Genomic DNA, 16570 nt, shown 5'->3' on the forward strand with positions numbered 1-16570 from the left:
AGAATTGGGCTTTCTGTCTAAATGCAGACATATACACTTCAATATCAATAATTTCTGTATTTCCAATAAAAAAACACTAGAATCTTTTAGACATCTGTTGAATTATTTATTCTGTATACACATTCAATTCAAACAACACAGAAGTCATGACAAGTCAGAACTCAATTACAACAACATGTTTTGTATGACGTTAGTGTACAAGTATGTGTCCCTTTCTTTATAGCAGGTACGTTCAAAACTGTCTATCTCTCTGAATAAGGATAATAATAATAATCAGGCAATGAGACAGCTATTAATCTGACTGCTTCAATACTGTATCCAACACATTTCATGTAGAACATTCCCTGATCACTATGAACACATGCAGATAATATTTGTAATAGGAAAAATGCAGCATTTGATGGATATACAGTAAATGGAAGGAATCTTCACCAAACAATGTCTTTCTTTTCACTGTGACAGTCAAACATTAAACAACATTTGCAATACAGCCAGAGGGTGAGTCATTCACATTTATTTGCATAGAGTAGTCAGTTCTATTCATAAAGTAACTAATTGCATATGACAGAGGATAGACATCCAGAGAGCTTCTCTTGTAAGCAGCCCACACATTAGGGCACTGTAGTGCTTCTCTGAAGCCCAGTACACTCCAGAGTACTCTAAAGAGTACAATAGGGAACAAACCACACACGCGCACACGCACGCGCACACACATCATCATATTTACATTAAGGTATGAACACATGTTGATCACATCCCTTTTATTTAGCATCATACACACATTGTTTTACATTTGTCTGTAATGTTAAAAGTTATGTTGAAACTATACACTCTCAGCCGGGGAACATTGATTACCCAAGTGAAATATATCTGCAGATAATCCATGTGCAACTTCTGCAAACAATGTCTTCAAATAACTCCAAACATTGTCCTTACAGTACATCTCTCCAAGCATTAACTTTAGGGGGGATTCTTCAGTGCCCTCATTTCTCAGTGTTTGACTGGAGAGGATGCCAATGAGGAAGGCCTTGCGTGACATCCTGGGATCTGACATGCTATTCCCACTGGTGCTTCTAGGGCTGAGGGCTCAGGGCTCAGGACCCAGGGCTCAGGGCTCAGGGCCCAGGGCCCAGGGCTGATGGAAGAGGCTTCCTCTGGAGGTTGTTAACACCAGCAGGACCTGGAGGCACAGAGATTAAAAATAACATGTAAGTCACCCATGTCACATTGCTTAACACAGGAACCCAGAACACAGCTTATTGGCTAACTGTAAACAGTGACCAGTATTGTTTTAGGTCACAGTAAGATGGAGGGATGACAATGATCTTGGCCTTGATGCTTGATGGAATCTAGTTTGGGAGCAGGGAATGTGTCAGTCAGTGAATGATTGGTTAAAAAATAAATGTGGATGTACAGTCTTCCATCTATTTCTACATTGGGTTATTCAAAACACATTAACACCAGTTTCGGTACTTGGAGTACGCCAATAGAAATGTTATGAATAATAAGGACAATTGTATTACAGTATGTGCAAAGCAATTCCAGAGTGGACAGAAACAGAAAAGGACAGATTTTACCAATACAAAGAATCATTGTAAATTCATGTGAGATATTGAAGTTTTCTGATAACTGTGTTTATTGCATCATCCTTAACTGTCATCAACTTAACAACTAAGACAAATCTAGCTGCCTCTCATCAAGTTTTGAATATACACGGGGCAGTCTACCTGCACCATTACCAATTTCACCAAATTATATATAGAGAGGTTTCTGGACAATTTAATCCCACCGGGGGACTTGGCCAGACCCTTTCTCTGTCAATTTTCCACCCTCTCCCTTATTCAAGCCCCCTCTTTTTTCTCTTCCTCCACAATGCGGGATCTCTCCCTCTTTCTTTTTTATGTTTTCTCATATATTTTTTTCTCTGCGGCCCCCCCCCGCCAAACCCTCAGACAGCATGCAGCTTATGCAAATCATCAGCCTTTTATGCTCAATACTCGTCCTCAGTCCTGAATGAGACCTCAACAAAACACACACACACACACTCAGGTTCATTTAAAATGTCCAAATACACATAGCCCCCAGTGTTCTCACTCAAAGTCTTTAGCGCCATTCCAGTCCATTTGTATTTGAAAGCCCCAACCTGACTGGATGAGCTCCAAGTTAGTAGGGTAGGCAGAGGCAGACAGATGAGAGGGTCCTGCTTCTACTGTCCCAGAGAGGGAGGGATGCATAGGAGAGAAAGATGGGATGGGAGAAAGATGGAGAGAGAGTGAAGGAGACAGGGAGGTAAGGAGTGAGTGATGGAGGGAGGGAGAGAGGGGAGTCTGATGAATATAAAATGTTCTCTGTGTTGCTGTGTTCCCAGGCTCTGGCCTGTGTGCTAGGGGACAGGAGGGGGACGGGAGGGGGACAAGAGGGTACCAGAGTGGGGGGACAGGGTGCCTTTGCCCAGCTGTAAGGGGGACCTAAGGGACTTCTCACACACTTTCTGACAGGCTGTCCCTTTCACCAGCACATAGCTGGGCCTGCCAGGCCTGCTACCATAACAACGCTGCAGCCCCTCTGTCATAGCAACGCCACGGAAACGCCACAGAACACTGGGCTCCTCCAGCCTGCCTTGGACACGACCATCAGGGGGGAGGATGGGAGGGGGGTTGACAAAAGTAGATGAAGAAGTACTGAATGTGAATCAGAGTCTAGACATTCCCACCGCTGTGAACTTGAACTTGACAGACAGCCTGAAATGTTCACAGGCCGTGTGAGTGATGGGCAGATAGAGAGATACAAGCAGCACAATGGAGGTGACGACTATCTAGTGATACATTTCCTTAACCTTTTTCTAAATGATCCCACAATAAATGGATACAAAATGCCTTTATTTATGATGAAGTGGTCATTAAAACTTGTTTGGTTGACCAATTGGTTGCCCACATTTGGTGAAAACACCATAGCCTTTAGCTAGGGCTGTTATGGCCGCTGTCTCCATACTAATGCCTGTAAGCTGAGGCAGGCCCATGTCTGGGGGTCCAGGCTGTTTATGGCCACTGGGCCATGGGAAGAAAAGAGATGTGAAAGGTCCCCTGTTGCCGTTACAAAGCTGAGAACAACCCTTGGCGGGATAATCGCGTTTATCCGCAGATTAAGACGAGATCGCAGCTGAGGTATCCTCACAGGAGGACAGGGAGTGTAAAACATACAATCTTTAGACAAAGCTCAGAGCAGGGTGTGTGATTTAGTCCCTTTTATGGACAGGTTATAACATTGAATGTGATGGAAGATTACTTAAATGTGTTTGTCTACATGGGTCTGAACCCACCAGTCAGTTGTTAATTCTGCCTGGATCATGGTGAAAACACGGTATTGATTCATTGGTTGTGTTTAGCAGGCAGGTCTTGATAAAATCCACAAGGCTTCAGCTACAGTCAGTCACAGTACAATGTGGGATTTGGGAACCACAGCTTTAGGTGTTCAGTGGAGGTGTTACAGAAGCGTTCACAGTCATCATTCTATTCTTATTGTTAGCTCATTCTCTAACAGCCCACTTGACCTCATGAGAAATGGCAGAATAGAGCTACGGTAACACTCTGAAAAGAAAGAACTCATTTTATAGTCATAACCCAAGTATGATTGGTATCTTGCATTTGATTCAGATTGAGCTCCTTAGTGGGATAATACAAGGTGGTTCCAGACAGCTCCCAGACCCTGTTCACCCAGTCTATTAATATGCCAGCTGCAGCCTCTGCCACATGGAAACACAGACAGACACACAGAGGCAGACAGTACAGCCCCTCCCCCAACACACACACTGACTGTCCACACACACATATAAACACACAGAAGTGTTAATAAGTGCATAAAAACACACTATGATACTATGCATAAATACACACATACACACACACACACAAGCACACACACGTACACTTTCCCAGCACGCACATACTCCCCACCACGTTACATTCTGAATGGATAAACCTGTTAACGCTCAAAACATATTTTCTCTCTCATTACAACTGTTTCAAACATGATATTTAAGTGAGGTCTTCTGTGCTATCCCTCTCACATTCTCTGTCATTACTTTTGTTTACCTCTCATTCCTTTGTTCCTGCATACATTATTACCTATTATCATTGTCTGAATGCCTTGCTGTGAAATATTGTTGTCTGCCCCTTGGTAAAAAAAAACAACTTCTCTCCCTCCTTTCTCTCTCATTTTCCCTCTGGCTGCCTCCTTTTACAGGGTAATATATTGTGATTCATTTAATTAATAGCCTGTCTGTGGCAGAAGGGGAATCAGGAATACAGTCTGACACCCAGCTCAAATGTAACACGACATTCTCAATGCCAAATTGTTAATCCATACTAACAAATTATGCTTTTTTAAATCCTAAGATTCTGTAAAGATTTTACATCTGTGAATTATTGAAAATTGTTCTCCCATAAACAACCATTAATATGCTGGCTGTTATAGACACAAGGTAGTTGAAGCTTTTATGAGGGGCAGTAACCCCCCAGCGTACTCAGTGAATTTTAAACACATGCCTCTGATTATCCTTTAAGTTATTATTTTAACAGTGCAACATCATTTAAAAAATAGCTAATTTAGGGCTTTAAACTAATTTGATAATTTGTGCAAACAAACACACACACACACACACACACACACACACACACACACACACACACACACACACACACACACACACACACACACACACACACACACACACACACACACACACACACACACACACACACACACTGAGACACATTTACTAACATACATAGAAAAACGGGGGGAGGGGGGCTGCTTTTCCAGGGGGCACTCTCATGGTTTTGGCGCTAATGCAGGCATCTGGCAGTGTCTGGTCTGGAGCGTCTTTCCCACCCCATTACCCCCTGTGTCTCCTGCAGCACCCACACACACAATGGTGGGAAAGAGGGGTGGTGGACCTCCGTCAAGAGCTCTCCTCACAAAGCAGTCATTGTGGAGGGGAGCCAGGAGCAGAATGATAATGTGGACTCCATCTACTGTTTACCAACAGGCAGACTAGCTACAGACAGACAGCTGCAGTACACAGTGCACTACACCGACCTGCAGCCCTGCAGCTCAGGCTCAAAGATCACAGCTCACTGTTGCTCTCTGCTCTGTTCCCCAGTGCCAGGGGCTAAAAGAAACATTTAACAGGAATCTGTATGGTTGTTTTTTGTACGTGGGTGAGTGTGTGTGTGTGTGTGTGTGTGTGTGTGTGTGTGTGTGTGTGTGTGTGTGTGTGTGTGTGTGTGTGTGTGTGTGTGTGTGTGTGTGTGTGTGTGTGTGTGTGTGTGTGTGTGTGTGTGTGTGTGTGGATGTGTGTGCATGCATGTGTGTCTTTCTGTTCACGTGTGCATTTCAGACTTCCGTGTCTATGGGCACCCTACAATGTGGTATTAGTCACATTGCGGAAAGATAGCATTGTCCCATGCTCTTATAGAACACATTTAAATCCAGCCAGGTCACTCGTGATACAAGTCAATATTAGACGTCCATCAATGTCTGAGGACATCGGGAGATGATGTGGAAACCGGCCACCTGAGGCAACAGTGAGTGCTTTTACAGTCAAATAGGTTTGGGGTTTGCTAGGGTGTTGTGGACAAGATGGAGGATGGGCTTAACGTTGCATGTTCTAATTCAGCAATAGAAAGTTGTTTTTGAGATTTTTGTTTTAAACCTATCCCAAACCTTAACCCTTACCTTAACCATTCAGAGTTAACGCCTAACCTTAAGACTTTGGAGTTACAGTAGTGCCTAAACTTAACCCTAACCTTAAAAATGTGGAGCTAACGCCTAACCTTAACCTTAAACACTTTGAAATTTGACATTTGGAATAACTTTGAAATGTGACATTTGAGAAACATGGATGAACGTTTAATTCTGACGTGAGACTGTGAGAGCTTGTTGTTCAAATCAACGTGTTTTGGTTCGTACAGCCAATGTCTAATTAAAACGTACATCTACTCGGCACATGTGCATGCAGAACGCAACATCACCAGTCATTACATTAAAAACATCTGCCTTAACCTGGTGCTGTCCTAGGTGCTGAATTAGATTCCAATGCTGCTGCATTCACTGACAAACCACTGATTACATACTGTACCACTGGCTCCCACCACATCACCACCAAATAATTCACTGTGTCCAGCGTTAACAATCAGGGTTGAAGACAATGGGGAGATATGCATGTAGACTACTGTAACAGCAATAGTCTTCTTCATTAACTGGGAACTAGGCCATATGAAATCAATCCTCCCAATGAAAACAAAGAGATCAGTCATGTTTACAGATTTCATAACCTTTAAACCTGTCAACCAGGAGGATTATAGACAGAGCATTCTCTATATCACCCCCCAATTAGTAGTAAGAATCATCCAAATACAAGCCCACTGTTTCTGAGTAAATGGGACATGAAGCATCAGGATCAAAATACGTCTATTTTAGTCCCACAGTCAGTCTGAAACAGAACAGTCTTTTTTATCTGCGTTCATGTGTTGAAGGTAGAATATACAGGATATGAGAAGTTTATGACAGATATATGGTGGAAAATGATCACTGTAAGAACTTTCTCTCACATGAATGCAAAATGACTCACATCCGTGCTCTGTGAGAATAGTTGCTATGGCACCTAATCCACATAGTGGAAATTATTAATTAATTGATACAAGCCAGATGTGATAGTATTCGAACACAGGAATAGACTTAACAAAGCATATTCAATGTCATAGGCTTTACCTTGGGCGCGTGCACACACACACACACACACACACACACACACACACACACACACACACACACACACACACACACACACACACACACACACACACACACACACACACACACACACACACACACACACACACGCACACACACACGCACACATCATCATCATCATATTTACATCAAATGCTATTAATTATGAGATTCCCTACAACTGATTGTAGGTTTAATTTACACATTGTGTGTAGAGCTAGTCCTTTGCTTCTTCCAGTAAGCTTCTTTATATCTGCTGCCCATCCCTGTATTCTACGCAGTGACACATCTGCGATGGAGGCCTTGAGAATATGTAAATCAGGTATGAGGAGGCCCCTCCCCCCCATAGAGAGACTGCTAGTCTAATTAAAGCTCGCTTGGGCATTAAAGGCACAGTTGTCCTTTGTTGTATTAAAGGCATAGTGGATTTCCTTCATCATAATAAAGGCACATTTTTTCTTTGTTATGTTAAAGCTACAGTAATCTTTGATTGTACTAAAATACATAGTGGTTAATCATTTATCATCCCATGTACTGTACATAATGATGAATACATGCACGTATGGGTAGGCTAGGCTACTGTAGATCTTTCATCCAATGCATGTAAGATGTATAATCACTCAACAAGCATTGTGATCTTATTCTTGTGTGTACAAACAATTAAGCATACATTTTTTGGGATACAAATTAATTTTGCTCCAAATGAATGCTATTTCCCTACATGATTTAGTGGGCTATTATCCCTAAATCAAAATATCATAGAAACAATATACCATATGATGTCAAGTGGAACGTGTCTATAAGCCTATTTTTTTTGTAATTAAATGAAATCATAATTTAACAATTGACATTATATTTAACATATAGGAGGCATTAGGTTATATGTATTATAAGTCACTCTCTCTTTGTATCTGGTGTGGTTTTGTTTGGCTGCCATAAAGGCTTCATAGAAAGATACACTACTGTAAGGGATGATCTACACTGGCTTTTACATTTCATTAGTTACAGTAAAGGGACTTCAGGATTTAGGGGATATTCGGTTAAACTGGATCTTTTTACATTTGGCAAAAATTAATCACACATTTTCCACTTTGCTGTCGCGTGTCTCGTGCAGCTAAACCTCACGCGCATACAAGGCTGTAGCCCGCGCCTCTAATGTGCTGCTGTGCCTTTAAAGAGGGCTCTGCATTCTCTCCTCGTTTCTATGCAATTATGTTAATATACAGAGCTTGTCTGGTGCTCTTCATTAACGGCTGCAGTTGCATCATTGTTTCCTTTATTTGTTATCTCTGTAAAGCCAATGATTCAGTAACAGGCTATATTTTGGTGTTTTTTTCCTTACAAATATGTGGTCTTTAATAGTGATGGATTAAGTAGGCCATATGTAAAGTATTTTTATAAATATTAGCGTTTATTTGTGGTTTTCTATTGCAAATTATCCTATCTCAAGGTCGTGCTTTGCATCGGGTTTGTGTTGGACATCGGTTTCTAAATAGGCAGACAAGGTCCTACCTTCAGTGAGTATGCGAATAATTTCTTGTTCAGAAGAATATGATTATTTATTTTCGATATCAAATATTTTCATTACATTGTCAGATTACATACATGTAATATTGCCTTGCAGTCTCTGTAATATTAGACTTTGTGAAATTCAGTTTAACGTTATATCAACCACATAACCTACATTAGGTAGCATACCTTTTTTTCATTTATCATGCCATATTCATATGCCTAGCTTGTTAATATAATTGTCCAGCTAATTGTCTCAACGTGTCATTTCTAAGTTGCATAGCAACAGCAGTCTGTGCAATGAAAGCAATGACCTGCTCGGATCATTATAATAAGTTCATCCTGTACTGTGACCAAGAGACATATTTTCAGTTCAAGTTGAGGTGCCTATAAGGTAAACTTCAATACCTATGTCCTCTCAAACTATTATAGAAACATCTATAGTGTATAGAAATATATTCTATAGAAATACATTTGCCATGTTATATTGACTGATAATTTAAAGCTATGAAAAATCATACTCCAATTATACTCTTCACCATAACCCAGATGATAATATCAACAGAACATGTTGTACAGTACACCATCCAACATGACTGGTAGGCCTAGCCTACAGTACTGTACATCCTGTTTCCCTCTCTATGATAAACACACAGATACAACCATAGTTGCTGTTGTGTTATTTTGTGAATATGCACATTTTTCATGACAGATGTAAATAGATAAAAAAGTGATGATAATAAGGATATATAAACTGTAGTTCATCTCTGTTATACATAAAGACAACATCTGAAATGACTGAAACTACTTTGGGCGAAATGAGTCACCCCCGGTGCACATTTGTCCTTTTTTTAATAGTTTTATAGCTTAATATCAAGTAGCCGAAGTGACCAAGAGTGGAAGTAAACAATGAGGTGCAATGATGGAAAATTAAAATGTCTATCACTTTGTATTTTGTAATTCCATGTGCAACGTAAGCAATATCCAGATCTTTGAAATTACAGAATATACAGCAACAATTGTAGCTCGAAGACATCTGGTAAGGTGCATATGAATGTTGAAATTATGTACAATAGTCGTGAAACATAGAAGATGTACGTAGGTATTAGACACATTATAGTATGAGGTATGAATGCATACACAATAGACGTATCGCGAGTGAGACAGAAGTTGTAAGCTAAGTATGAGAAAACAGTGGGTTTAGATGTGAGACACATATGTAAGATGTATGTATGAGACAAACAGCGGTTTGAGATGCGAGGGTTGATTGTAGGTTTGAGACAGATTGAAGGTGTAATGACTAAAGAGTGAGCTAGCACTGCTCTGTGGCTGAAGGCCACAAGGACATCATCATCATCTCACATGACCAGATTTATGTAACCTGTGTGTGTGTGTGTGTGTGTGTGTGTGTGTGTGTGTGTGTGTGTGTGTGTGTGTGTGTGTGTGTGTGTGTGTGTGTGTGTGTGTGTGTGTGTGTGTGTGTGTGTGTGTGTGTGTGTGTGTGTGTGTGTGTGTGTGTGTGTGTGTGTGTGTGTGTGTGTGTGTGTGTGCGTGCGTGTGTGAGAGAAAGATATATGTTCAAAATTAGGATTATTTAAGAGATCAATATTTATTCATATGGAAATACGTGTATTTAATGTGGTGTATTGTAAAAAAATTATAACTGCTTGTCTGTTGCAATGTGTGCTGAGCGCACATTACAATCAAAAAATCAAACAAGGCTATTGTCAGTTCGTTAATGCAATGCCTCGTTAACATTAAAACAGTAATGGATGGGGCTGCTTTTTCTCTAGCCTACACGCGTTAATTTATCTAATATCTCCTAAGCCCTGCCACACTCGTTAGCCAGTTCAGACTGGAGGGGAAGATGAGAGGGCTGATAGAGACTAGCCTACTGATGAGGGGAGTGATGGATAAAAGCCTGATAGAACCAATGGTGCAGCCAGCCCTACCTCATGCCAACACAGCCATTTTAGGAGCAGCAGCAAGACTCTCCATCAAGATGGCTTCCGTAGCTCAGCCCCAGTCAGTCACACAGAGTCCTCTGGCTGCCTGCGAGGGGGGCCGCTCTAACTGGCAGCTCCTTTGTCCCCGTTGGCACAGGGTGGAGGCATCTCGCCCGTCCTTTTCTCCGGGGGCACAGATGGCACCAAAGGCTTCCGGTGATGGAGATTTAAGGGAAGAGGGACAAGGGGGTTGGCCTTTTTCTTCCCCTCCTGCTTTCTGTTTTTTTGTGACGACTGTGCCACTTTTCCCTCGCTCAATCCAGACCTGGTGTGAATGGCTGGCAGTCACTGTGGAGGAAATAAAGCACAAAACAGACCCTCTTTTATCACTGCCATGGCAACTACCACATAATCTGTCTTTAGGAAAATAAAAGGACAGAATAACTGTAATTCCTTTGTATCCGACACAGTCACACCACTACAAGGTACTAGACTCTGGGTGAAGCTTTTGATAGTAATCTTAATAGAGTGCAGTCTGGTTATTTGACTCAAGCAATGGTGTACAGTAAGTAGGCTGTATGGCATATATTGTACTGGCTTTGTGCTACCCATAGTGGCTGCAATGTTGCTTTAGTGTGTATGTGAGCCTGCTGTCGTTTCAGACCGTGGGAGGGGGTCAGTGTATTAGAGACAATAGAGAACGAGCCACTCTCAACATCGTTAATTAATTAAAGGGGTTGCCAGCTCGTCAGAGTGGTTAGATGCCGGGGAGAAAAAACATTACCTGCCAGCCACCCTACATCTTGCCAGCAAAAAATGCTTTGTTGTGGTGCGTTGTCCCGTTTAGCAGATGGTCTAATGCAAACTTGTTCATCAGTAGTTATTTATTTACAAAAAAGATGAATGATTAAATTGATGTAAAAGATACTCGTAATACTAATTTCTATTTTAGCGTTCTAATATATGCCTTCATGAATAAAAGTAGGAAATATAGTTTCAGGCTGTAAAATGTATGTACTCAGAATAGCAATCTGCTTTGTACTGTGTCAAGTCAAATGAATTTAGCGTCCGTAAAGGAGGTTATTCTATTATTAGCCTATAAAAGCAGAGAATGAGAGAGGGAGTGGGAGATGGAGACTATAGTTCCTCCATCTTCAGGGAGAATGCATTTTTGAAGATCAGTGAGGAACGTGGGTGGTGGGTGGGTGGCGGGTCGGAAAACAAAACCCAGATGAGATGAAACAGGCAGACAGCCTCTTTGTAAACAGAATGGATTCAGAGGAAAGAAGTGGATGAAGCAGATGCTGAAGTTTCAGCGTTTTCCTCCTTTACTCCTCTGCTCTTTCTTCCTTTCTGTAGTACAAAGCTGAAGGCAGCAGTGTCAGAACCTGACGACTACAGGGAGCCAGCTCAGATCTGGGTCACACTGCCACCAGCACAAACCAGGAACATACTGGAGCTTTTACACATCTCCATCTCCACCAAGGCTCCCATGGAGGCATAGAGAAACCTGAAGCCAAGAGGCACGGAGCTGCATCCTAGCACCTGTCATTCACACCCACATTGGTTCATGTTCATGTTCTGTTTTCAACCTCTCTCTCATATTCTCTCATCTCTCATCATGCCTCTCTATATCTGCCATTAGCTGTTACTCTACCATATAATATGCACATGTACTGTATACCTTACTTACCATATAGTAGACAGCGTGTGCTGTTCACACTGCAGAGTTTCAGTGTGTATCTCAGGCAGCCACTGCAGTGACAAGGGCACTGGATCAACCTTTAACAATAACAAAGACATTTCCAAATACAATACAATGCAATAGTGAAAAAAAAGCTAATCACATCCATTAAAACAATACGCTTGAATTCTCATCACTAACATTCAGCCTCAATTAATTTGATAATTGTCGGGTTATAGAATAGTCATGCCAAGGGTTCTTCTACAACATTCAAAGGACACGTTTATATGGCTTAGGCCTAGAGAAGAATAGAGTGGTGAGATAGGTGTGGTTGATTTAGATAAGGTCTCCATTCTTCTTTGTTGGGACTTGTATGGACCAGAGCCTGCATTACAGATATTGATGAGGAGATTCAGATAGGCAGGCTGGAGGTGGTGGACACAAGGCTTTTGTTTTGAGTATAGTAGAGGTGCAATCAGAATGCAGTTAATGAATAAAGGTGAAGGTACAATAAATAATAATAGATGGATATTTTAAACATAAATTGAGATTGATCAGAATACGACGTGTTCAAATCAATTGAGTTAATAGTAGTTGTTCATTTCCATCATCAACAACTAGCCTACTCTCAGTATTAAAAGACATGAGGAGGAATTTAGATATCGGCCAACACTTGGGTAATGTAAAGCTCACAATAAACATCAAGAGGATGCGGTTTTGGTTAAGGACGAGATATTCAGAATAGCGACTGGTGGATCCTACGTCACTGGGTTGACCAGTGGATATTCTAAATTGTCTGGTGACACACTTGAATGGAGAGATCCGTCCGGTCGTGGGAAAAGCTCGCTTGAACGTTTCACAAATCCAGCGTATAGCCTCCTTTACTGAATCAAACCAATTAGCCAGGAGCGCGCTCCAGCCATTGAGCGCCACTGTAGGCTCTGAGAGGAGTTGTTGGTTGAATGAAAATGCATCCCCGGATTTGGTTCTCCAAGAGAAGCTATAGAAGTTGCCTTTTGAGGAACAGCTATAGCACCGTGAAGGGCCAGGCAGAAAGTCCAAATTGAGACACTTGAATCATTTGGGCGATTAGGTGTGCACACAATGCGTAAAGGTATTGTGTGACTCACATGGGAGGTATAATGCATTTCAAATCTACAAAAACCATGAATATCTTAAGTGTTATTCCTTTCTAGGTAACACAACTCAATGTGAGAACACAACTACATGTTTTTATTTCTGAAATTATGCGTTTATGTAATGACATGGATCTCTTGACTTGATATCGACTGAAAGATATCCTTAGCCTACGTCTATTCAGAATATCAGTGCAAGGGGTGGGCAAAGCCTACATAGCTCATCTTAATCAGGACAGCTTTTTTCATAGGCATTGGACTACAGTAGGCCCAAATACGTCATAAGGGCTAATATCGGCCATTTTCTGTAAAATCACAACGTTTCCACCTTTTTAAGAATGATATCAATATGAGCTACAAATCTTAATCCATTTCATTAAACCTTAATTCATTATGTGTTTGCGTGTACGTAAACCTGATTTATGCAGTGAGAACTATAAGGAATACAGCCTCAACTGTGGATACTTTGATGCGACAAAGCTTTATTCATATTCAGGCCTGAATACCAATTGTTACAGTTCACTCATATGACTGGATAAAGTTATGTATTCCTCTGAACGGAATAAAGACTTTTTCTGAAGTATTTTTCGTTTTAGAAGATGTTTTAGGCAAAAACACTCCAGATGCTTTGCGTGATGGAATAAATAAATATATAAAGAGTATTCTTGCTCCAAGCATACTAAACAAAAGTGGGACAAATATACACTTCAATTCACAGCATGATTGTAGAAAATGTTGACTTTTCATTTAAAGGCATGCTATAAAGATTATCCTACTTATATTTTGAGAATATCTTCTCTAAATTAAATAAGAAAACGTATTAAAAATAATTTCGGATTGTAGCAGGTTTTGAGGAATTCAGAAGTGTTTCAACATATGTTTATAATAAGTGACTAGGGAAATTGTTATAACTTACCGGAAAGGCACTGAGGTATTGGCCTGTAATTGCATAACAATTATGTTATTTTGTGTCTTTACTCCCAGACACCATTTATTCCTGTCCGAGTCGCAGGTTTGGAGGACATTCCTACTTTCGGTTAGCTAGCTTTATGACGGCCGAGTAACACTCATACAGCTAGATAACCAAAGATAGCAACCGACTCCTTCTCGTACATACTGCCAGAGTATCGTATGGGTTCCACCTAACATGAAAAATAAACATTTTGTTAATGCAATAATTAGCATAAAAATTATATTGCTACCACCAATTGGTATCCATAAATGTGCCCCCTTCCCCCCCAAAAGATAATAATAATAAATAGGCCTACATCAATAGACATCAATAGAAATATCTCCGATTATTAGTTGATGTGCAGGCCATGGGGTCGATGAATAAGACCCTGGGAAAGGTTTTAATCTGTCTCCATCTCTAACTACTCTCACTGATATAGACCCATGCATGGTGACATCACTAGCATGTAGGCCTATAGGCCTACAAGCCTGGCCTGGACGTGCAACCAGCTTCCCGCATTTTGTGAAAGATCCATAAATTCTGCATAACTTAAATCATCGCCATATTAAATCCCGAGTCACTTTAGAGTAAATCGATCAATAGACTCTCAACCAGTGGAGGACTTAGCTAACATTGAAATGTTCTATTTATAGGCCTATAGTTCTGCTCCCATACACCATCACCATCTTCACCACTTAGCATTCCACTCCCACTACATATATTATGACAATAATGAGGATCAATTCATGTAAAAACATATCACAGGCGATTTAATTGCATCAATTGGCATCGTATTTGCACGCAGTAGGTACGTTATTATAGGCCTAGTGACTTTTTCAGAAAAATAGCCTGTGTCTATTATGGCACTATACGCATGGCACTATACGTCACCTATGATCATTACAATGAAATTATATGATGATTATTATTATTATTATTACTGTCATATTATTATTGGAATCCTTAGTCTATAGGCTATGTATATATCTCGATATCATTTAGTTTCTTACCCCTCCTGGAAAAATTGATCTATTTCAAAAGATCATAGAGGACACCCACACTAACACACAATTGGGCTATTCATTCACTAATTCATTCATTTCTCACAAGAGAGTGTAAAAAACACAAGCTAAATCATGTCATCATGTAGAACGCGTGTAGGCCTTTAGACCATCATTATTTTACCGGGTTTAGTATTGTAGCTAGTCTATCTATAATGAGCCTTCTGCACATGTTTTAATAAAGACTAACCTTGTGATGAACCCACGTTTCCCTTTATCAGTGCGTCTTACGTCATAGCTTTTAATTGAAAAAGTCACGAATAATAGTGATCTTGTAAGCAATTTCCAAATAATTTCGATTTAACACATCAATAATTTAACACAACGCAATGTTGTTTGTTATTAATATAATGCAACAATTAAAAGATTTACAGAAATTGACACAACTTTATTGCTATGTTACAGAATAGCCTAAATAATTGCATATTTGATGTACATGTCTTTGTATGTGGGTGACATTAGACATCCTAATCTATGGATGAGGATATTCCTACAAAGCAGTTAGGTTACCAGGCTATAGGCTACATTTGAATCTGCCCAATTTCATCACACCGACTATCTTACTAAATGAATGTAAAAAAGAATATAACCAATATACCATAGAGATAAAACCCTTAGCAGTATCTACATGACCAAAAGGACTGCGTTTATTTCACAAATAGGCCTATACATGTCATAGAGGCTATACAGGGCGATGTAGATCTATCCGCGCTTTCGACTATATAGGCCTAGGCTACAGTTGATCAGATCCGACACAGGTTAATTTGTCCCATAATTAGCCAACTTTATGTAGACTAGATCAATTCAGACTCTTTAACACTGTATATAAATATATAATTGATGGTCAGAATTGATGGCTGCGATATGGTAAACAAAGATGAGTGTCTGCAGCTAGCGGTAGGCTATATAGCCTAAAATAAACTCATATCGACGTCTATTGAATAAGGAATGCTTACTTTTCAATGCGAGGAAATTTGTCCTGGTTCTTTTGCCATCCAATGGAGGGCTGCGCACCCGCGTGGAAGACAGCAGTAAGGGTTCCGGTATAGGATGAGAAGCATATGGCTAGCCTATAGAATAGGTTTTTACCGAGGAAATGAAATCAGATTATTTACCTATTATTTACCTGACAGTACAGAAAACGATAAACGCTTCTCATCCCAAATCCGCCTTCGAAGCAGGCGGAGGCAGCCGGTTTCTAAAAGGCGCTGTCGATGCTCAAACCGATCCATGTCGAATTGGTGGTTTATTTCCGAGGTTGTGAGATCCCTTAACCGTTATTTCACTTGTCTCTCGTGGATGGCATACGAGATGGTATCTCTCTACGGATTATAAATCAACGCGGTCCTCCCGTGGCCCGTTAGTTTATCCATTGTGGCTCTCCTCGGTGCCTCCGTTGCTCTCACTACCCTGAGAGCATAGAGTTTTTTCTCTAAATGCTTCTTCCTCTGACAGTTCTCTCCTGCAGTGACGTCACTCCAGCAGCAAAC

At 40.6% G+C, this 16570-nt stretch overlaps 1 long non-coding RNA gene across 3 annotated transcripts; it reads right to left on the reverse strand.

Moving 5' to 3' along the window:
- Positions 1–93: 93 nt before the first annotated feature.
- Positions 94–16495, reverse strand: LOC139563313 (uncharacterized). Of its 3 annotated transcripts, none has more exons than XR_011672530.1 (5): positions 16207–16495; positions 13984–14209; positions 11941–12029; positions 10254–10595; positions 94–1180 (listed from the first exon to the last, which is right to left on the reverse strand). It is a non-coding gene; the product is annotated as an uncharacterized lncRNA (long non-coding RNA). The 3 variants fall into 3 exon arrangements; XR_011672529.1 differs by having other exon boundaries at positions 16196–16495; XR_011672528.1 differs by having other exon boundaries at positions 16037–16495.
- Between the last annotated feature and the right edge of the window lie 75 nt (positions 16496–16570).

The sequence above is a fragment of the Salvelinus alpinus genome, chromosome 33, assembly GCF_045679555.1.
Source record: "Salvelinus alpinus chromosome 33, SLU_Salpinus.1, whole genome shotgun sequence".
NCBI lineage: Eukaryota > Metazoa > Chordata > Actinopteri > Salmoniformes > Salmonidae > Salvelinus > Salvelinus alpinus.